Raw genomic sequence first — 25,409 nt, 5'->3', positions numbered from 1 at the left:
CATTTCCAATTTTTTAGGCATGGTGCAAGGGAGCTCATTTTAATGATCACATCACATTTGGCATCCCTATGATTGAAGATAAAATTATGGTTGACAAATATTAAAGGCAAGGAATAACATTTTCTAGAACTTAATAGATGGGCCAACACATAAGACTTTAGATATCAAGTAACTGAAATATAATCACTCTGAGTCTGCCTCTGAAGACACATTGTTTCAATCGAAGGTCATGGCAAGTATCAGCTGGTCGAGCATGAGTATGTATTCTCCCTATGTCCTATACTTCAAGTCTGTACTTGATAAAGACTTCTATGTTTGGGGATATGACTGAACCTGTGCATGTACAGGTATCATCTAGGTGCAAATACCAATTGGATGATTTGCTACTGTCCAGCTGTTAGCTAAATTTGTTCTAGATCATTGAGTAGTCATTCATAGCTGGCTGTTGTTCTTTCAACTATCAAAGCTAGACAAAGTTGTACTGGCTGATGTAGAAAAACATGAATGCTGATTGTTTGAATACCTGATGGATTTAGCTGTATAAGGTTAGAAGTTCAAATTTAGTCTATTTTAGTTTTGCTAGTGTGTTCTAACATGCAAAGTAAAGCTATGGAAACAATCCTTAACTTATATAATATATAAACTTAAATATAGGAAGATAACAGGAAATTAAAACTCAGATCAGATTATGATCCTCATCTAAAACCTAAAGCTCAGCAAAAGTATACAGAATCAGATTTTAGTAGAACCATTTCTCAATACTTGCAAGGACATCCACCAAATTCTCATCACTTCCTTGCCTATAAAAACATCACCGTTGTTGCTTTGATCAAATTAATAAGGGAAGCGGATTTTCAAATTTAATTTACACAAAATATATTTAACAGCAAGAGTCTCCAATATATTTCTTAATTCAGAGAGAGATAATTTCAATAATATGAATCTTGATCTATGATCAATCTATCAACGTCAATTTGCCTTTATATGTAGATTGATCCCTTGTTGAACGAATATAAATAACAATCTGCCTATTATCGCTGATACTCATATCTATAGATATACCAATCACTGTTGATCTGAATAATGATGATAGTTTTCAGTTTATTCTCTGTGATATAAGCATTATCTTCCATGATATTAATCTAGTGTGATTAATGACATTAATGGTCTTTTTAGCTCTCATTTAGATAAATCACACAAGTAAGGGGAAGGTTACATCTTCAGATAAATCGTATGGGACATGCTGACCTGAAAAGGGATTTACATCTTTAGTCTTGCAGATGGGAAGGTAGGCATACATCATTACCAATTGGACTTATTGAGCTCCAAAAAGAGGTTACATCTTTGGACAAAACAAAATAAGGTGGGTAGAGATTATGCCCTAGAGGACTTCCAAGAAAGCTGACAAAAATAACTTAACATCTTTGCACTATTGAATTAAATTGAACAAGGAGACAATTATGTGGGGATTGATCATATTCCATTGAGCATCTAGTGAGCAGTGTGGCGGGAAGAAATCTCCCAAATTAAGTTGTGAATCCACTCTAGGGGATCTTCAATTTTCTCATTAGCTTCTTCAGTTTCAATAGGTGGCACAATTTTCTTCCAAAACCAGTGTTTTCTCCACTGAATAACCATTTCTTCAATGGGCACACCTTTGGTTTCTGGCAAGAAGAGATATACAAAGACAGTCATAATGAAGATCCAACCTGCAAAGAATAGGAAGATCCCAAATCTAAAAACACATAAGAGGGGTAGAGAGGCTTGAGTCATTGCAAACATTAGAAGAAGGTTCACAGACACAGTTATCGCCTGTCCAGCAGACCGTGTCTCTAATGGAAAAATTTCACTTGGCACAGTCCATCCAAGAGGGCCCCAGGACCACCCAAATGCAGCAACAAATATACAAATGATTATTACCAACAGCTCCAACGAGTTATTTGAAAGCTCTTTGTCTGCTTTGTACTTCAAGCCCAATATTATGCCCAATGTTGCTCGTGAACAGATAGAACAATAAAATTACTAGTGAGTGTGCAATACTGCTATTAGTGATACTACTATAGGTTTCAGTCTCCATTCTAATTATAATAAACAAATTCTTGGCTAGAGCTGTTCTTGGTCTACCCAGAAATCTTTTTTCCTAAAAAGGATGCTATCATCAGATTAAAAATTAAAGATTCATCCCCATACCTGGCATATTATCATCAGAAATCCTCCCCAAATTAGCAAGGCTCGGCGGCCCCATCTGTCTATAGTGACCATAGAAAAAAGCCCAGCAAACATGGGCAAACTTCCAGTCAATACAGTAGAATAGAGAGAAGAATTTTCCCCTAGTCCCAAACTCTGGAATAGCATAGGAGCATAGAACAATAATGGCTTGATACCAGCCAAAATGTGAAATGCTGGCATGCAAATTGCCAGTACGAGTTGTGGACGATTTGTTCTTTAGAGGAACCAATATAACTTGAGATTTCACAATAAAACTTAATATTCTAATCATTTTGTCTCAACTTCTTTTTGTCAAGATTACATAAAAAGAAAAGACACACAAGATTTTGATATTTTGCAGGCAACATGTTGGCAGGCCAATAATAGTGCTGATGTTGTTTCTTATGTTCTTGCAGATCTTGCTTATAGGTTTCATTTCAAATGCTCTGTCAATGACAAACACTTTTCTGTATATAAGCTATGATAGGGACCTTGAAATATATCAACAAAATGATCTCTGAGTTGAAGTTTGAAGTTCAAAATTATCCATTGCACTGCTGTTAGAGACTTTAGCTTCAAATCCACAGTCTGTTTCATGGCGATAAAAGTTGTTCAACTGCTCCAAACTCATATTCTTTGTGGCCTCATCATCCTTCTCCAACATCCACATTAGATGCTCAAAAACAATAGTATCACATGGAAGATTGAGAGCCCCCTTGTTGTTGAAGCCAAACTCCTCCTCTGCCTTCTCAAGAAATTCTAAACACTGGAAAATTCAATTATCTCATGGGAATAATGAACCTCTTCAGCTCATTTCCCACATAGACAGCCAAGTAGCCCTCTGGAACATAAGTAGGAGAACCTTTTCTACTGCTCCATTGAGAGCCCCCATTAATGAATGTGGATGTTTCCTTGTGGGTATTGGCCAACTTGTGCCATTTCTTCACAAGTTGCTGCAACTTCACAATTTGCCAGATTTTGTTTGCCTTGCTTGATCCACTCATTTTACAAGATCTATAGATAGTCAGATTTAAGGTCAGTGGAAACTTAGGATAGATCTCCAAAGTCTAAAATTTCTCTACCCAATACCCACTGAGCTTGATTCTACATATATTCTATGCATATATCCAATGTAATGAAAATTATCCTAAAGAAACAATGGAAAGAAATAAGTAGAAGCGTATACATTTTTCTCACTTTGGCTACATCATCCCATCTGCCAGATGAAGCATATACATTTGCCAGCAGTGAATAGGCTCCTGCATGTTTTGGTTCCAACATGAAAATGCTTTCTGCTGCACGCTTTGCTAAATCCACATTTCCATGGACTTTGCAGGAACCAAGCAACACATTCCAGCTACCAATTTTGTGGGTGTGTAGTGAGTGAGCAGCATCTCTGTATTGATCTTTGTTACTTGTTGAAAAAGGCTCGTATTCACTAGAAAAGGTTAATTTTTTGAAACTTACAATTATTATTACTACTTAGCTTCTTATCATAGTGAAGGTGTTAGCATGAAATAACACCAAGTATGTATGGCAGGCTCATAACACAATAGGATTCCTAGTACTGGGTTTGTTCTTCATTGTATCTGCATCACTGTTGTTTTGCAATTGTATATATGTTTTTTGGTTGATAGATTTTTTATTTAAACAGAGTCTTGAGCATGGACAATGATGTTCAAGTCGTTGATACACCTTCTTCAAAAAAGGTGTTTTGGAAACCATGCATGGAGAGGAAGTTCTTAGACTTGCTGCATGAACAAGTCACCTTGGGTAGAAAAGGTGAGGGAGGATTCAAAAAAGAAGCATGGATAGCCATTGAACGGAAGTTCAATGCAGAGATGAGCATGAATTTGTCTAGGGACAATTTCAAGAATAAGCTGAAAACTTGGAAAACAGGATATAGGATTATGAAAGAGCTAAAAAGTACTAGTGGATTTGCATGGAATGAGTCCACACAATCGATGGATGCCGATGACAATGTGTGGGAAGAGCTGCTTAAGGTAATATGGTCTTTTAAATGTATCATTTTCTTTTAAAAACTTATTAAGATATCAAGATAGTCATGAGTAATCCAATTTTTTGACAACATGCAGAGGAAAGAATTTAAAAATGCAAAAGTTTTTAAGAGGCAGTCATTTCAATATTACAATGACTTAGCCGTGATTGTGGGAAATGACATGGCTGATGGTGCCACAGTGACAACAGCACAAGACACAGAAGAAGGGCACCATATGGATGAGTGTATTGGTCTTGATGATGATTATGAGGACATTCGTACACCTAATCAGGTTGCTTCTGATTTGGATAATGAAGATATGAATATTCCTGTGTCGAATCAGTGTAGTGCAGAAAGTGGGAAACATGTTCGTGAAGCATCATCAAGCAAGAGACCAAAGAGGAAGAAGGCGAGTATGGCTAGTTCCATGGATGGGATGTCTCATTCAATCGATAAGCTAAATGAGACCCTACTCAAGCCTCAATTTATTGAATTGGCTGAAGAGCGTAAGCTAAAAGATCTACAAATGTCTATGCTGCACTAAAAGCCACCAATGAACTTAGTATTAGTAATTTGATTGCAGCATTTGACACCTTTGTGGCTGATCCTGATAAAGCCAAAGGGTTTTTAATAATGAACGAAGAGGAGAGAGTTGAATACGTTAGAATAAAGTTTTTACGGATTTAATACCTTTATTGTTGTTCATATACTATTGAGGTTGGTTTTATAACTGTTAAAAGTTACTAAATTTTGTGGGTTCCGATCCCGTTTGATGGATATGACCAAGGATTTTTAGAATTTTATCATCTGTTTATTGAAAACTTTGGATCTAAATAGTCTTATTCACTTGATATTACATTATTAAGTTTCTAATTTGTTATCTTTATATGTGAATGCAATTACTCGGATGTAGATTAGTCATAAATATATCATGAATTATATGATGACTGGTCTGAAGTTGTTTATCACTATTTATGATTGTTTATAGCACCCACCATTCTTAGCACCGAGACATGTGATTCAAGGCCTTTATTGTATTGTGATCCATGTCCCCACATGTGCATGTGGCATTAAGTTTTCAGCCCATCAGATTTATTTCACAAGTTTGATCTTCAAGTCATGTGGAAGAGTGGTACTCACTTGTTTCAATTTAATCTAATGCATTTTATCTAGAAATCATTTGGAAGAAGGTTGCTGTGTTTAAATTTTCTGTGTATTGAGCTTCCATGAAATATGTCGTAGTTGGAGGCTAGATCAATTTGATCTCAAGCTATTGTGCATCTATGTTCTTTGTTTTCTAAAATTTCAATTTGTTCCTTCAAATTCTGAAATCTATAGGCAAAATATAACCAGTAGTCGGTTCAACACAACCATAGATCAAATTCATCTTAAAATCACGTGGAAGGGTGGTGTTCTACTTGAGTTTCAGTCTATTGGACTTCATGAAGTTTTCTGTAGTTGAATCAAGTAAAGCTAAAACAAGTTAAGGTCATCTTAGCCACTTGATAAACATTTTATCTTACTATTTATTACATAACATTTATGCATTAGTACGTAATAACAACATAAATCCTCCTTGCAACTGATTTCTTGAATGTTTATATGCTTGTTTGGCCTCTACACCAATTAAGACATGGTGCATTGTTTTTTGATACAGGATTCATGGATTCGAAAGTTGTGCCCATTTATAATTGCCCATGTGGTGCTGGGGCGTGCATATTAAAAGTGTTGCGCACGAGCAAAAATCCTGGGCGCGAATTTTGGTGCTGTCCTGAGAGTAAAAAGGTTATTAATTATGACATGTTATGTATTGTATGTTTCAAAGTAATGACATATAATATCTTTAGTATGAACTAATGACATGTAATATCTTTAATATTTTGTATTGCAGGGGAGTGGAGGTTGTGGACATTTTAAGTGGTTTGACTCTACCACTACTCATAATGAAAAAAACCATTGGAAAATGTGTAAGACACGAGAGGTGGCCAGGGCTAACATTGGTTCAATGAAAAAAGATGAAATGTATGATGAAATGTGTAAAATGTTTAAGGCACGAGAGGCTGAAATAATCTTTTTACGCTACCTTCTATGTGTAATTATTGGCCTCTTATTCGGCCTTGTATTTTGGGCCCTTTTTCGACAATGAGCTTAATACAGATCGAACTTTATTACATGTTTGTGTTGTCTTTTAACCTCTTACTCGGCCTTGTATATTGGAACCTTATGCGAGAATGATTAAATAAAGATAGAACTTTATTATATGTTTTATGACTTAAGTTAAAAGAAAATTTGTAAATTTAATTTAGTTCCTAATTTAAATTTTGAAATTATTAGACTTTCTTTTCCAAAATTAACAATCTCAAGATAATTATATGAAAATTTGAAATATGAGAAATTATAAATAAAATGTATTTTGTGTTGTGTCAAAAATATCTGAAAAATACAAATAATATAAAGATGTTCAACAATTCTTATATATTCTAACTCATTTTAAATATTCTTTTGTTTAAATATTGTACAATATTTTTTATATTTGTTTCTTACTACTTAAATTGTTCTAGTTAAATTAAAAGATATTTTTTATTTCACAAATGTTATATTATATTTATTTCTATTTTTTTAACCTTACATTTTATATATTTGTATTATTAGAAGCGTACTTGCGTTTTCTATTTTATATTAAATTTTACAATACAAAATTTAGATAAAATTTGAGATTTGGTTGGTTTCAAGTTCTACAATTTTCTTCAATGCAAATTACATTATTAACACCTGGCAATATGTGTTGTGCAATGACAAGTACCACCTCTTCTGAGACGTGAATTGTTAACACCTTGCAATATGTGTTGTGCAATGACAACTTATAAATTAATGTAGTTTTATTTTGGTAGATTAAGTATTTTCCACAATTTTAATGACAATAAATATAATGACTTTAAAATCATATAATGTGTAAGGTATATTTTAATCATGCTAAAATGGTGTATTAAAAATATATTTCATTCATCTCTAAAAAAAAAACTTGTTCATGTCGGTATTCCAATTCCAATTCTTAAATGTGCAACCAAACGGAAGAAATGCGTATTCTCATATTGAATTCTTGGTGAACCAAACGGGCCCAAATCGAATTCCCAAAATTGAAACTTGAATTTCAAGTTCCAGAATCCCAAATCAAGGATTTCGGATGCTAATTCTGAAATCATATTCCAGCAACCAAACGGACCCTTATTGTTGTCTTGTTAATGGTTTTTATTACTAAACTTGGTTGTCTTGTTCATGGTTTTTATTACTAAACTTGCCGACACTAACAATTAGGGAAAGCAATTAACAACTTTAAATGTTATTTTTAAAAATCTATTAGCACAACTTTTTTTCAATCACATGGGATCGTCTAAAAGCCAGTCTGCCAAATCTTTAACAGTGTCATCCTATGAAAAGATAAAATGAGAGCTTAGGATACCATTTTGGGATACAAGATAAAATAATTTTAAGACATGTATTCAAAAGCATTGACAAGGCATGTGTATTTTTTTGATTGTTGGTTGTTTAAGTTATGATTAATTTGTGTCATTGAAAATATGAACAGTAAAGAAGATCTTCATCATAATTAGGGAGATGATGAAGAGTATGATTTTAAAGAAGATGAACATGAAGAATTTAATGTCCAAATTATATGGAGTATTTTTAAGTCAGCAAGTTTATATGTGGGAGCTTTGCTCTCAGATTTTACAAGTTTTTGTTGGAAATCTATTAGATCCAATTGGGAAAATTTATTTGCAACTATTTTGGACTCTTTGCAATTCTTTTATTTTTTAAAATTTAAAATTCCTTCTATTCTTATTTACTAATATTCTTTAAATTAGTAGAAATCATTTCTAAATTAGCAAGTTACTATTCTTATTTACTAATATTCTTTAAATTAGTAGAAATCATTTCTAAATTAGCAAGTTACCACTTTTTAATATTTCTTTCCTGGAGAAATTTATAAATCTTTATTTGGAAAACTTTAATTTGATTTCAAGCACCATCTGAGTATGAGCATGTTAAAGATCAAATTAATAAAGGGGATCCTTACACGCAGATCACTTTTGAAGCTATAATAATAATATTTTATTATGGTTATTTAAGCTAAATTGTGTAGATTAATGAATTTCATCTTGGTTGCATAATTCTTTTTCTTTTTCTTCCTTGTCTTCAGTATTTTTATTTTCCCCTATTATAAACCTCTCATTGTCATTGTAATTTTCTGCCATTAATGTGTTCCCAACTTGTTCTTGCAATATATTATGTAACTATATAGAGTTACATTCTAATCAAAGTTGACTTTATTTTTAATCTTCTTGTCCATTTTTTAGAGTCAAATTTTTTAAAATTAAATGAAAATTATAAAAATAGATGTGTGTAGTACATATTTCAAATTTAGACATAATGGTTTTTTTCTAAGATTTGGAATTTAAATTGGAGGATTCAAAACTTGGATGTTGTGTTATTAACTAATCAAAATTATCACTTTTAGAACAATAAATCTGTTTTGAACTTAGGAGAAATTTATATTGTAATTGGTAGAAATATTTATCATATCCTGTGGGTTTCTCATAGTTGTGATTGTGAAAGTTGTCCTCACCCTTGACAACCATGTCCATAATCTATCCATTTTAAAAAAAATTCTTCATTATTATTGAATCAAAAGATATTATAAGTTTTCATCTTTAATTGAATCTCTTATTTAAGTTGTGTAACACTTAATTGGATATTTTTAAAATTTCATTAATATAATATATACTTCAATCAAACAAGTTTAGTAATCTAAAATATGTGTGCAATAGTATATTTTCAACATATGTATGAATATGTCATATTACTCTAGTAAGAATTTAATTTATATAATGCATTAATTGTTAAATCTTTTATCATGTTTACTTTTCATAAAGTACTTATTATCATGAAGAGTAGGTTAGATCTTATTTTGGTAGCTTTTTAAATTTTTGATAGATTTTTCATGAGAACAAATTTTTTCTTTTTTTAATAATTTTTCATTTATATGTTTCTAATTATCACACTTATAATTTGTGTTCCTAATTCTAATTGAAATTTATATTTTCTACCTTCTAATTTGATGGCTTTTATTTGGACATTATTTATAAAAATAAATTATCTCATTCAAACTAGAATAAAATGTTTTATCCTCATTCAATATAAAATAAGTTAAAAATAGGTTAAAGCTCTCTCCACTTTGCACATCATTTATATGTGGAAAATCAACAAAATAACATTTTAAAAATCTAATTTTTGGACAAGAAGTTTCTTTTCCTCAAAATTGTGATTGTTTTTTTGTAAACTATAATTTTTTTAGGAAAAAATATAATTGAAATTGCAAAAGTTTAAAATAGTTGGCAATTTTCAGAAACCTTAAAATTATAAAAAAAAATTAATTTATTTTAATTTTAGAATTCATAATGAATAATTTGTAAATATTAGAAAGATTGTTAAACTTAATTATTTTATATAATTAAAATGATACTCTATAGGTTTTAGTTAATTAAATTATACTAAAACCTCAAAAATTTACAAATAATATTATCTTATATAGAAAGTATAATAAAAGATAGAATCATCAAGTTTAATGTTAAAAGTGATTTTGTAATCTAATTTTTATTTTTTTATTTTTAATTAAAAATAAAATAAAAAATCTAAGATGAATACTATATATTTTTCTTATATAATGATTTATTTCAAGAAAACAAATAAATCAAGATAACAAAAAGTAAATCTTAGATCTTAAGATTTATATCTTCATGATAATTTATAATATCAACTTAAAATTTTTAAATAAATTATAATAGAAATTAAATAAATTCATAAATCATATTAAATTTTGACATAGATTTTTAAATTAATTTTATTCTTTTTATAATTGATTGGAAGTATAGAGTCTAATATTTATATTATCATTTTTTGTTTATTTTCTCTTATTTGGAATTTTTTTTCAAATCTTTGGATTTTTGCAATGATTGATTAATTATTTTGTGACGTATTTATGATTTTCTATTGAGTGAAATTGTTTTATACATTATCTTAAGACTTTTTTTTCATAAAATCTAACTACTATACTTCTTGCATTTGAATTGAGGTATATCATATAACTTTAACTTTTAATCCTCACCACTCATTGTACTCATAGTTTGTAAAATTAAAATTTAGTATCATTTATTATCTTAAGAGGAATTGTATATTTTGTATTTTAAAATTTTGTGTCATTTATTATTTGTTATTACTTTTTATTACTATTGGGTAGACTTTCTAAAACACCCTCTAAACATGTACACATCAAATCATTTATAATGGTCTCTCGTGGTGCCTTCTCTTTATGTCTGGGGTGGTTTTGTCTCCCCCATGCTTGTTTTTGTGTGTTTTTTATTTTTTATTTTGACTTCTTTTGACTTGCGTTGGGGCGTGTGCAGTCCCTCTCTTCTTGGTCTCCTTAAATTGTGACCCTATGCCAAATCTGCTTCTTACTTAATTTGACATCTCTTGCTCTCTCTTCCTGATGATGGATTACGTAGTGTGATTCAAAATGTTGATGAAAAATCTCTACACAATCTATTCCAGAAAATCAACATTATAAGAATTGTATAGCCAAAATTAAACAAAAGATGTTCTAATGATGTACATTAAAACTAACCATAGAATTAAATGAACATATACATTGTAAGATCTTTCACCAATCAAATTGAAAGTGCATGTTATTTTTCATGTGACATTGCATTTTATAGGTGAAAACTAAATCTCCTATTAGCTTATTGTTGCATCCACATACCCATGTAAGTGCTAGTTATTTCATATGAACATATAAATTCTTTCTTGATGATACATTATTATATAACATTGACAAAACAATTAAATATTTAAATATTTAAAGAATTATTTTGGCTACTTAGGAACCCAAGACCATAGTGTGCAAACATGGCTACCAGAGAAGATGGTTCAAAATTTTGGAAATATTTGGTATGTTTAACAGAATTTAGACTCATAAAATATTTTGAGAGAAACAATAAATTTTAAAAAAGAACACCAAACTATGAAATAAGGCACTCTATCAAATTTCTTTGAACAATTTAGTCACCTACGGTGTTGAAGATTATACATTTTGCATACATGTCTCATAGGGTAGATACAGCCACTGCGTTTGCCACAGTTTGGTTCCTAATACTCAAAATGGATGTTCATGCCTTTTTATAAAGCTCTCACTTTCCTAGGGGTTGGGAACATACTAAAAAAGGTTGTGGTGTTAGGGATTAGAATGAGCAATCTATTTTCTTGAAAGTGCTAAATCTTCTTCAACAAATGCATTTTGTACATATGCTGCCATATAACTTTAAATAATCTGGTCAAATAGTTTATACAACTTGTCTATCCATGTATATTTCATAGACATGTCTACCACAATATTTCCCCTTTTGTTATGCTTTGATAGATGCCTATACCTTGTAAATTTTCTTTATCAGCATACACAATCCCATCATGTCTTTTGTCTACTGCAAAAATAAATTTGGGTAAAGGAAGAAAGATACTGAATAGAACAACAACTTGATCTAGAAAAAGGAGGTCAAACTTTAGTTTGTGATGTTTAAGGCTGGTCTAAAATATATAGATCATAAAGAGTAAATATTGAAAAATTTAGAATAAATCTACTATTTTTCAACTACATAGAGCTACCAAAGGTGGGAGATGCCTCCTAATTTCCTAACTATAGTTGGTTTGGGGTCATCCAAGATAGAGAGAGCTACTTCCTTCCCTTTAGGTGGAGGAGAGTAGACTCTTCCTACCTCTACATGCACCCGCCTTACTATTCTAATGGGCTTGTCCTATAGAATGGTAGGGTAGGGGCATCAATCTAAATAGTGAGTTCTAGAATGTTCTCTATATCTACTAGATCATTTACCATGGCACAATTTTTCTAATTCTTTGACATGTGAAATCTTTTGCATCTTGGTCTAATCTCGAGCATTGGCTGATGAGAATCAAGTAGCGAAAAACACTTGCTTTTCCATAATAAACTAGAAGTTACACATTTTAATACATTCAATGAGAAACTGATAGGGATGATATTGAAATTGGTTAATTTGAAATGATGACAAAGAGATATAGATTTTGAATTACATAGAAATTTGCATGTTATGGTTGATTTTAAATATTATATTTTCAAAAAGAAGTAGGATGCATTAAGAAATAAGAACAAAGTAAAAGACTTTTTATATCTTATTGTATTGGTACAATATTTCAAATATTTTATAGCATTTTATGAAACTTTATCGAGGGTTTAGTAAGTCCTTGTTGGCAAAAAATTGTATCTAATGTGATTGCTACATTGAATGTGTTTCACAACATGAGAGCTATTGAGTGTGAGGCATAAATTGATTTGTCCATAATTGGTGGAAGCTGGCCTATGTCACTGACAAGAATAATTGAGATTCCACCAAATGATTCATGTTGATTTTGAGGAAATACCTGACATAGATGATTGTCAATTTTGAATAGTAGTTTTAGGCCCACGAAGCTCATTTCATTGATTAGAATGTATCTGACATGTTTCAAGTCTTCTTGTATAGTTGTTAATGACTGGCCTTGTAAGGGATGATTATCTTTAATTGAAATGTGTAAGCATATGTGGATTGTTGTAGCTTCTATATTGTATGTAGCAACACCCATAGGAGCTAGTGCTAGCAATGTATTTTTTCTATTTTGAGTGCTTGTATTAATGATTTCTCTAATGCAATGAATCAAGTGAGACTTTCTAGTACCTACTATTCCTTGAATAATCATGTGCAATGATGTATTTTCAGATTTGTTTTTCTAGTGTTTAATAATGATATCTAATGTGAGTTGTTATTTTTGGTCGAGTTGGAAATTTTTATTTTTATTTTTGAAAGGTGATATTGTGTTATTTGTATCCAATTTCCCCTTTGAGATGAATGTCATAGTTGTTGTTGGTATTTCATGTGTCGTTAATGTCAATATCTCTTTTTCCTAGCATGTCAAGGTCATTAATGTTCAAGTTATTGGATGCACCCATTTGGTATAATAATTCCCATTCATATAGGTCTAGGTCTTTAGGATTTCCAAGGTCATCATTGTTAGTATCATTTGTTGGTTTTGCAGTGGGTATGTTTTGAACTCTATTAATGTGGCAAACCATGTAATTAGTTGATTGCAATGATTTCCACTTTGTAACAATTCCATCTTTTGCAATGCCAATATCTATTGTGATATTTCGAAATGGTTTATATAGTTAGAGTTGTATCTAGCAAAATATCTTAAACATTTCACTATTTTCATCTAGAATGTTTTGGAATAGGGGGTAGACATTGACAATTACATTAGTTTTCCTTTTTTGCCATTGATTTTTCCTATGTTTTGATGAGTACGAGTACATCTGGACCATTTGAAAGAGTGTAAAATAATGTAGTTCTTGGGGGTTCTCAATGTATGAGTGGATATAAGTGCTACTCAATTCTTCTTCTATTTGTGAATTGTTGATTCTATGTAGGATTATTTTGTGAACATTCAAAGACACAAAGGTTTGGCAACAAATTACAAGCGACAGTTTTTACAACATATGACATGTTTCTTGTGCACCAATATCACGTTCTACAATCAAACCCATCATCAATTTTTGATATGCAATTAATGCATTATAATCTAATTATTTTTTATTAGCTATTTTTAAAAAAATGGCATTGTATGTTTCTAATTTTTTCCTATTTTTGGGGCATATTTTGAGATGTAGTTGAGCACTACTTTCCTTGAAGTGACTAGCTGGCAGTCTACATTAGCCCTCCATATGGCTAGCATTTTTGGGTTGTGGATATTGAGGCGATCATCATTTCTAGATGCATTATAAGTTTTCTTTTCTTCTGTGTCACATGTTAGGCTAGATGTTTTTTGTTTTTCCCATGGAGCTTTTTAGTTTGTCCTATTTTTCATAGACATGTTGACTCAATGCATTTTGTATGTCATTGTACAATGTTTACAATTTGTTCGTAATCTGTCAAGAGGTTTAATGAAAGTATTTATTAAGTATTTAGTATACAAGGGTCATTGTTAAGGTTGTAGTGTAATCTATTTTATCTTTCAGATTTAGTACCAAGATTCCTTGCAAAAACATATTCATCAAAGAATTTCTTGCCTCATCTAATTAAAGTTGATTTTTCCAATCAATTGTGTCTATATTTGGTGCATTGTGTAGCCAAATGAAGCCATGTATATGTGTAGAACCTCGATGTTGCCAATTATACCTATACCAAGAATCTTTTTCTTGTAGTAATTTTTCTATGACTTCTTCACAAAATATAGTGAATCTTTGGTGAATGTATAGGGATGTATATGTGGGTTGTGTTGGTTTTTTTATTAGGACTAAAACTACTAAGCAACAAAATGCTTAATACCAAGATGATAGTACTCATACAATCTAAAGGTCATCCAATTCTTGTTAACAATTGCATGTGTAAAGCATTTGGACCCAACTTCAATAAAACCAAAGGTGGTTTTCTACTCTTTTGGCTCTAGAAAACTAGGGTGGGTATACCCAGGGATGATTCAAGATTGGGAAACTGGATTATTTTTAGTTTCATTCTGATTCTCATCTGAAAATCGAGTATGTGCAGGATCATGGTGTACCAAACTATGGCCTTAAGTGGCAGTGAAAAACCAACAAATCAGGGTTATGTCAACTTGACACATAATTTTAAAGTGGTTCTAGACTTTATATCAAAAAGTTGTAAGAAAATAATCTGTAGGAAATTGAATCTAGTTTCTAAACTACAAGGCCTTATCTAGAGAAAAAATTATTTGATTGGTCAAAAGTTTGGATTTTAATGCGGTACTACAAAAATTTTAGGCAAAAATAAAAAGTAGGTGTATGTCTGACCACCTTAACCATAATCAAATGATAATATTTTTAAATATAATTATAGATATAAAAAGTAGACTTATGCCTGTATGTGACACATATTTTTGAAAATGTTTATTCCAAATAAATAATTAATTATGAATTTTCTACTATACTATTTTTAGAATTGAAAAAACTCCCGTGTTTGACCACCTTAACTAGTTCAAAAAAAATCAAAATTAATTTTTTTTTTCTTATATTAGTCAAAGCATAGAATGTGATGCATCTTTTGAATTTCACAAATCTTATATGGTTTGAAAGTTATAGCTATTTTTCAACCAGTATGTCAATCAACACTTTGTAGCTAACTCTATTAGAAAATAAGTAATAATTACTTACTAAACTCATAATTTGACAAACCTTACATTTATTAAAAGCTAAGAACATTCTTAAGAAACCATTTTCATTACATCAAATTTTGGTTAAAAAAAGTCGTCAGCTACATGCTTGAAGTAAAAAACACATAAAAACATGCTAGAAACACATTTTTAGGATGTTTTAAAGATGACCATATAAGGTTGGTATCGAAAGATATAGTAGGAATTATAAAGGTATTAATTGTTTTCATTTAGTATCAGGATGGGTGGGAAAAAAGTTGGAATAGATTTTGAAATTCTTTGAGGCATTTCAGAACTATATATTTTTCAGATCGCCACTTTTTGGCACACCATGATCTTGCACATACCCATACATAATTCTTAATAACTTGATAAACACATCCCATTTAACAGATATGGCCAAAATTTCTTCTATAGATTTGTAGATGTTCTTAACAATAGTGGCTAACTAAAGCTAAAACATTACATGCAGACAAGTACTAGCCAACTTTGAAGATCTACAGAAAACAAAAGTAAAATTGATTTAATTCTGCATTTTTGACAACCATTTGTGACATACTTCTGCTTCAGCTGAATCAATTTGATCAGTGCCTAATCCATTAAGGTTCAGAGTCTGTAGAAAATTCTTATATCTAACTTGTTGCCTTACAACAAATTCTATCAGAAATTCTTATCAGAATTTATCATTCAAAACCCTTTCCATTACTAAAGAAACCTTATCACATTCATCAAAGCTCTTATTTAATCCATTGAATTAATAGCAGTGATAAACAGATATACAACCTAACTAGATTGCATTCAATTGCACAAGCCTTTACTTATACAATATCAAGATAACCAAGTAATTGGAAGGAGACAAGATTCAGAAAGAACTGATATGGGGACAATTCACAATTTGTATTTATTTTCTTTGAAAATTGTACATCGTTTATGATAGACTTAGAATGACCTTTAGAAAGAAACACATCTCATTCTATATTCATGTATTCTCAAAGAATCGATAGAGAAAATACATCATAAACTTGCTTTCAAAAATTTGGACCAAAGATAGACTAAGCATATCACTTAGAAAATTAGAATTCGGACCATTCTTTAGCCTTGGAATCTCACTTAAATAGTGTGAGATGCAACAAGCTTCAAGCTAAAAGAAAGTGACAGGTGTCTCCTAAATGATACTGACATATATCTATCATAAAAGACAAAAGAAAATAATAGAAAGGCTATTACATCGAATATTCCTTGGTGGGTCCCTTTCTGTTATGCTTCTCAATTGTTCAGACAAGAAAATATGATTTAATTCTTTATTTATTCTTCATCCTCGGAGTAAGTGGCCATGAGGTTAAAAAGTGACGTATCATCTTCAACTACCTGCAAATTTACTTTAATCTAGGGATTTTCCATGTCTTCATTACTAACTATAAGGGTAACTTTTACTTTTGCATCTTCCTCCTCATCATCTTCTGACATTTGTTCTATAAACTTATTTTTCCATTTATTATAAGCAACATCATTTGGACAATCAAAATTTAGAGCCTCTCTTTGTATAATCACTAAAGAATTTTCAAATTCCTCTAAATCATCAAACTCTTTTCTCTTGGCATTATAAAATAACTATATCTTTACTAACTCTTCATTTGTCCTTGCCCAGAACCAATGGCCAGTTTCACTCATGATGTTCTTGATCCTTTCATAAAATATTTCATCCAACTCTTTTTTCCACTTTTCCTTTTCCTTTATTGTATCAACAGATTCTAAAGCACAAGGAAATAAAATGAATTTTTTAGCAATATACTGGGAAAAACAAAGTGTTAATCTTTTCTGCAAAGAATCCCTTTCATCATCAAAATTTTCTAGTTTATTTAACAAATAAAAAATGTTCTCTACTTGATGATAAGGTAGTTGGACGATAGATATAAACGTAATTGTGATATCATTATTCCTCTCCCTCCACTTCTGTGTAAGGGGAGTCAATTTATCCTTATCTCTGTTAAACTCATCCATGAGGGTACAATTCTTGTCAATTGATCAAAGAAGGTTGACCATTGTATTTTATCCCTTAAATACATCACACCCTTCTTTAATTTTCCTTCATATTGATTTTTTAATTCTACTTGCAACTCATGCAATTTGGTTTTTTCTTCTTCAAAGTCCTCTGCAGTATAGAATTGGGGCCTTTCAGGGGTGTCTGGTATTTCAACAATAGGGGTTGCTCTATCAAATGACTATGGAGGGTATGCAATTCTAGGTGCACTAGATTCTCCCACCTTTCTCTTCCCAAGTATCTTCTCCATTTGAGACACTTTGTTTTCCAGTGATTGTATCTGTATATCCCTTTCCTCATGTGCTTTTAAAACTTCTTCAAACCTAGCATTGAGTTGGGTAAATCTATCTTCTTCTTGGCCAAAGACAACACCACCAAATTTTAGCACTTCTGATGCCATTCCCATTATTTTCTTACTACTTACTTCACTAGCCCTGTATACTGTCAATGTACCAGTATGCTCTGCAGTGGGAAACTCATGCATCCTGGTATTTTCCCTCTTTTCCATGGACCTTATAACAAGGGCTTGGTGGTCATCACTAAATTTGACTCCTCTATGAGCCTATAATATTTCTTTAGCAGTTGTTAGTTGAACATCTTTCTGCTTCCTTACTGAATCAAAAACAATAACATTTGCTATATCCCATTCTGGCAGAAGGAGGACTCCTGACTGTCTAACTATTTGCCTCCTAGCTTTAGGAGTAAATTGGGCAAAATCATTCAAAAAGTTTGACTTCACCTCTCCCTTAATAATTGAGTCAGGTTTATCTAGTTGCTCAGCTTTGATTTTCTCACAGGCTTTCTCAAAATTTCCCATATTTAATCTCCACAAAAACTGAGCAAAAGCCCTAAATCTTACAAAATTTTCATCATTAATAAATCTTTCAGAAGCTTGTGCAAATATTGGGTCAATTTCCTTACCTTGGTAATTAGCAATCGTTATGTCCAAGGAAGGCATAGGAGGTTCTTGTGGCTCTCCAACATCCAAGTCTGTAGAAGTGAAAATCACATCCCCTTCTCCACCCATTTGTCTAAGTTGTTCCTTGAGAGATGCTTCATCATCTATATGGATTGGGGATTGGCTTGGGGAGTATTGTTCCTTTTGAGAAGAAGAAGACCCTTGCTCTAATTTTTGCCTTTTTGGAGAGCGGGCTGTAGATGGGCTTCTTGACCTTGGCTTCTAATGAGAGGGTGCTTGTTGCACATTTTGAATCATGACATAACCTGCCCTCTTCTGCAATGTATATTGGCTAGGAGCTACCACATTTCTACTACATATTCTTCTTTGTACTTCTGCAGCCTTGTCTGGATGTGTCTCAACATACATAGCTTGATTTTCATTCATGGTTTGAATTATTATGGAAAAATTATTCATTAAAGCTTGCATTTTAGCTCCTCAGTATTTCTTATCTTTCAATGGGTCATACTCGGGGTCAAAAGCATTAATAAATTCTAGGGCCTTACTAAAAACTATCCATTTCTCTTTTCTCAATTCTTGTTCCTGCAATGCGAAGATATTTCTAATTATATCTTCTAGATAGTAAACCTGATGTACCATATGGGAAGCTCTTACCCTTTATTTTAAAAGGTCATAGAATCCTTCAAGGTCAATGAATCTGGCATGAGAATCTAGCATGTTATATCTATCCAAAAAAAAATTCAGGTGCTTCCACCCTTTTCTGAGAAAGACAAAATCATGCACTACAGTAACAATTGGAAAGAAAGTACCCTTCTTAATCAATTCCCTCTCATCTATAGTGCCTATCTGCCATAAGAGCTCAGCAATCCCAATCTTCAATGGCACATGAAAAGGAAACACATGTGGCTTTCCCACAAAACCATATACCCTTATCACAGTTGAAACATTATAAGGGATTATATCCCCCCAATTATGACTAACCAACAACCCTTGTGCATGATCTCTAGGTCTAACCAATTCCAACAATGCTTGTGGAATTCTGGGGCTATCCCCTCTCAAAAGAAATCTCATCCTAGATGTGAAAAATATGTCAAACCTTACATAACTAGCATCTGTGGCTTCTGAAGTCATATCCACACTCCATAACTGCACTGGATTCCTTTCTCCATCCTTGGTTGTCTCCAACTCCATACCCTTGGAGAAGAAAGTGTATCCCTTGTATAAGCATACATGCATCAGCAATGAATACCAACAGAATGGTTTGCTTACTTTTCCCCTTGCTATTCCAACCAAACCATTGTGAATCTCTTTTGATAGAAAAGTTGAAAAATCCAGAATGGTACTCATTCCAAATTGAAGGGTTTGAGCCATTATAACGACAATGGAACCTGGAATTTAATCACCTTCATCCATCCCAAAAATCTTACAAAGAGAAGAATATAATGTTTGAGCTCTCAAGTTGAAATGTCTTCTCAACAATGGCTTTGGGGTACTAGCTGTAATCACAAGCAAATTACCAACCTTGGCAGCATGCTCCTGTAGTGGCCTTGTTCTTAGGTAAATTCATTGTGCATCATATCTGGCTTGTAAATCATCCATATCAATGATTTCATGCACAACATGGTTAGGGTTAAGGTTGAAAACCTCACTGAATATCTCAGGGAAAACCCTAAAATGATTGATTCCAGAATGATTTTTTACCCATCCTGTAATAGGATCATATTTATTTGCCAGGTCCATCAATAAATCACTATCAAAGAAAATAGTGGGGACTATTAATTTACTAATATCAAACTCCCAAACATTGCTCATAGGAGTGTCCAATTTTCGCTCTGAAAACTATTTCTTAAATAACTCTAGACTTCCCATGGAAACCTGGGCATCTCTTACCCAATTAGCTTTCTCGTAAAAACCTTCTGCTACAACTATTCTGGGATGTTTCGGGATGAGTTACCTCCCCTTAGTTAATTCATGCACTAATAAGGGGAATTGTTTAAGAAAGTCATCATGCGCAGAACATTTCAAATAATCTGTTTTCCTAGTAAATTCTTTTCGAGGAGGCATTTTGAATGAACCCTAGAAATTTCACAACAACAGATACTTTAAATTTACTTAGAAAACCATAGAGTACTTACCCACCAAAATTTGCACTTCTGCACTATGTGATAACTTTTGCAATTTTACTGGATTGTTAACCAAGAATTTTCGTGTCATAGCTCTAAAAGTTTTGTATGCCCTGATATTCTCTCTATGCTTTAGTGGTTTATTAATGGTGAAATCGTGGGCTCTTACCATACAATAAAATTGCACGCATAAGGTCTGAATCATATTTACTCTCAGTAACTATTACCTGCAATTTGCATCCAAGTTTGAATCCCATCCATAGATTTTCATCGGATCAGACGATCTTGATTTAAAAGGTAACAAGCATTACAACTTTTAAAACAATGCTACATTTCATAATTTTTCTTCCCCGCATTATTTAAAATCCTTTCATCTTAGAATTGTAGGGAAGCATCATTTGTCAATCAAGACAAGATCGATGATTAGACTAATCCACTTTCTAATAAAAACCAGTCAGCTGTATTGACCAATAAGAAACCTCCATATGAGCTCATGTCATATGACCACATTCCATGCCAACAGATCCCATATCTTCTTCTAGGTGAGCAAGTACTTGGCATCATTCAGTACACGTGTCGTGCTGGCGCATTCCCACTTTCTTTGTCTAACTAGTAGCTTCATAATGTGGGATTGCGCTAATTGTAGATCTTTGAAAGATCTACAGTTGATAAGACTTCATTTCCATCAAGCATTCAAACTCCTCCAGTAGCACATCTAGCAGTACATGTCCTCAATCTTTTACAGTGTGGCATACTACATTGCAAATACCTGACCCCACCTTGCCACATGTCAAAAATCCACTTGCTCGCATTACTTATTTCCTATGTAGTTTCAAATTGTAGGCATGCACTGGCTGTTGATCTCTGATAGATCAATGGTTATATAAACTTTGCCATTTGAGTAGCATATTGGCTAATAGTGACGAATGACCAATGACATTGCGAGAAAATCAGGACATGCGCAAAAGTACTAACAAGCTTGTAAAAGTTCTTGACAATTTATGATTCACTGAAATTTAGGAGTGTAAAGGCTATGTGTCACCAAATCACATGCCCACATTACTTAAAGGCCTTGCATCTTGAAATTGCGGTTATGTGATACTCATTGATCTTAACAGGATCAACGATTAAAAAGACTTTACATCATCAGAGGTAATTGCTAACAGAATGATTAATCAATTTGTATGCTAAGTGCAGTCACATAAGATTAAACAAAAATATAATGTCCTCATGCTTATACAAGCCCTCCCTTGGGGAAAAATGTCATTGAAAACATTTTTCTGAAAACAATTTTGAGGGTATTCTAAAGCTAGGGCAATTTGATGATATTAAAAAAACACAAGGAATAAAACCCTAATTTTCAAAATTTCAAGATTTAAATGATTTTTCACAAGATTTTCCCTTAATCTCTGCATAGTGAAAAATTAGGCCAACAGGTTGTCAACAATATTATCTATGAATTTTTTCTTTCAGAAGCATATTGTTGAGTTTGTATCCTATAGGAATAATGCATGTAGATCTACCCATTTTGTGTCTGCTAAGCTCAAAGTGAAGATTAGTGTAAGTGTCCCTAGTTGGTGTATCATTGTCGATAATTCCATTCTTTTTTAATTCTAGTAAGCTCTTGTGCCTTGTAATGAAGCTCCAAAATGCATCATTTGATTTGCTAATTGATTATCAAGTACATTTTGTAAATTCTCATGAAGTACATGGATAGTTTTTGGTATATGGTCATGTAAGGTTATTTTAAAGAAAACTAGTATTGTTTGCTAACTACAATGTCTCATCATTAAGTTGTAAAGCAAGTATCTGAATTGTACATGTTTCCCAAATTTGTTATCATGATATCTTAATAAATGTAATGCATATTCAGTTATTTGTACGGGTTTTCTTGTCATTTGTAGTGGTAGTGATGATCCAGGTAGGAATAGGGTGGGAAAAGGCATGCTCGGTAGGCTCTCGATATTGTATTCATTGATTGGAGAGTTATAGATTTTTGGCCAAGGGAGGATATGTGGTTTTTTTCCTTTGATGCCTATCATTTCTTTAATTTTTTCTAGCTCATGTTGTTTATTAGGCAATTTTGGAACAAATGATTATGTATCATAGAAATCTATTTCATCAGTGGGAGTAGAAATAGTTTTTCTAGCTATTGTTGTATTAGGAGATGTTATTGTTAAATTGTGGAGCAAGTTTGATATATTCTCTGTTGTGTCAAGCAATTGGTTTAATGCATCAATATCAATATCGACATCCTTATAGTATGGGTCATATTACATTTTGAAATGTAAAGCATCTATAATAGTATATCTATTGACGTAGCAATCATAGTTTTGTCTGTTGACATTTTTTCTAAGTGTAATTAGGAGTTCAATGTCTAGTAATCTTCTAGGTAGAAGAGGAGCAATCATTGAAATATCTTGTGGGAAACTAATGGTGTGTCCACTATATTTGTATTGTCCTCCTCTTGCATGGGTGACTAATAAGATAGTGGTAACCCTTACAATAAGCATTTCTTCAACTTGGGAGAGTTTTATAAGGACGTTTGGCTATTTTCCAGGGTCTAAGTTGTTTTCCAAAGAGAATCAATGAACCCATTTTTTCGCAAAACATCTAGAACAAATGGTTTGGGTTGCATTGTTTTTTATGGACATACTTGTGTAGCTTTCATTACAAATGTCACAAGTTTTTAGTTTTGATAATGCATCGATTCGTTCTCTAAACTTTTTCATTGATTCTGAGAATTTTGTTGTAAAAATAGTTGTTGGATCAAATGTTTGTACTCTTTTTTCTTGTGAAGGGAAGAAAGTCTAGTTACTATTTGTATTTGTTGATGAAACTATGTTTTGATTATGTTTTTGCCTTTTTAAATCATGAATATTGAGGCTTGGTAATGTAGAGTGAGTGGTATTTTCTTGTATACTTTGTTCATTCTATACAAAACCTCTTTCATGATTTTGTGGTATAATGGTACACATTGTTGGAGGTGAAGCTTCACTGAGAACAAATAAGTTTTGATTTAGTCATTGGATATGATGTCGAGCTAAAATTTCCTCCTTATGGCGATTTTAATATGTTTGATTTTTTAGTCTTTTTCGAAGTATCTTTTCTTGTGTTATTGAAGCTTGCATCTATATAATTTGAAAATAAATCTGTGTCAATTTTGTATAATAAAAGGATAGGTGAAATGAATTTTTGAATAAACGGACTATAAATAAAAGTAGGCTTCAAAATTTTTAAGTAAAATTAAAGTTTACTTCAATTTGGTAATTAATAAAAAAGAGAAATTGTAAATAGAAATTAATAAAGAACTCTCTCTCTCTCTCTCTCTCTCTCTCTCTCTCTCTCTCTCTCTCTCTCTCTCTATATATATATATATATATATATATATATATATATATATATATATATGTTTTGAAGTGGTTGGAAAGAAGACGGAAACCCTTTTTGTAGACTATTGTATGGTTATGAAAGTATTTTTTTTTAGTACAAGGGAATGTAAGAAAATAGAAAGGATTTAAATAACTAATAAACTGAGCAAAAAAAATATAGTGTAGGAGCAAATGAAATGATAACTTTTTCTTAAATTGAAATACATAAGATCATCAGTATAGATTGATATAGTATTTTAAAATATATTTGATATATAAATTTGAAGAAAAACTATGTAGATCACATTTATTTTGAAAGGAAATAGTACAATTGTACTTTATTTAATTTCTATCTTGAAACCATTCTAAGAAAGGATGATTGATGGTTGAAAATAATGCATTAGATAGATAGTTTTGAAATTTTGGAATGAATATACTCATTCGTTGTTTGGAAATTTATTTTCTCAACCTTTGCAATGGTAGCCTTTACTCTACTTTTTGATTTGTAGATCTTAGTCATTGATGACAATGTGCAAATGAAACTATTGAAACACATAAACATGAGGATGAATTTAGGAGTTGTGTCAACTGTGCTATCATACTACAACATGTAGAGATCCTTTGCTGAAATTTGTAGAAGATGAATACACACTTCATCAAAAGCAACAGTCCAAATGGAACTTGTATGAGCTTTTAGTTTAACCTACAAGATGTACTTGTAGTTCTAGTCTAGAAAATGTATGCAGCATCTTGAAAAAAACCACATCTTAACTTGATTCTCAACACATTTTTTCTCACACTCTTTCCCATCTACTTGAAGTGGGCATGTAGGGTAGCAAAAATAATCATCCTTGATGAATTTGATAGTTGCCTTTATTTTAACCTCAATCAGATTTTTAATTATTTTATAATCTTTCAAGATTATAGAGATAGTGGTTAAAGTAGTTGACAAATTAGTTTTTGTTGAAATTTCATTAGCAATGAAAGTGTGTCAATCTGATCTACTTTTATCTTTGATATGAGGGATTTAGTTTCTGGTATAGATGGTCCAATGGTGAATAAAATTGTTGATGTACTATTTATGACCTTTCCTTTAAATTCACCAACATGACCATTTCTAATAGCAATGACAAGTACCTATTTGGATTCTTTTAGTTGTTTGATGTCATCTCTCTCTTTATGACAAATGGGCCCCCATTAAGTAACATCAATATGTGAGAGTGATATATTGATTAACTTTATAGTCCTACCAAGGACCTCGGTTCCATGCCTTCATCTTATCACTAAAATGTCTCCAATAGTAATAACCACTCCAATAATGTCAAGCAAAGTACTAGTGATGGTGTCTGCAATTTCATTAATTGGCTTAAAGTTGTAGTGAACATTCCCAGTAAGCAATTCATCATCACAACATTTCAAATTAGATGTGTGGTCAAGAGTGATTTCAATGCAGTTGTTTAGC

General features: G+C 31.9%; 2 pseudogenes; both read right to left on the bottom strand.

The window, feature by feature from the left end:
• Positions 1-25,409, bottom strand: part of LOC149562472 (cytochrome P450 750A1-like) — a 130,041-nt pseudogene that overhangs the window by 82,291 nt on the left and 22,341 nt on the right.
• On the bottom strand, positions 1,459-3,212 carry LOC149562473 (sugar transport protein 7 pseudogene; annotated as a pseudogene).

Source organism: Cupressus sempervirens, chromosome 4, assembly GCF_028749045.1.
Source record: "Cupressus sempervirens isolate cs-2001-9-10 chromosome 4, ASM2874904v1, whole genome shotgun sequence".
Taxonomy (NCBI): Eukaryota; Viridiplantae; Streptophyta; class Pinopsida; order Cupressales; family Cupressaceae; genus Cupressus; species Cupressus sempervirens.
This window is presented reverse-complemented; position numbering and strand designations above follow the sequence as displayed.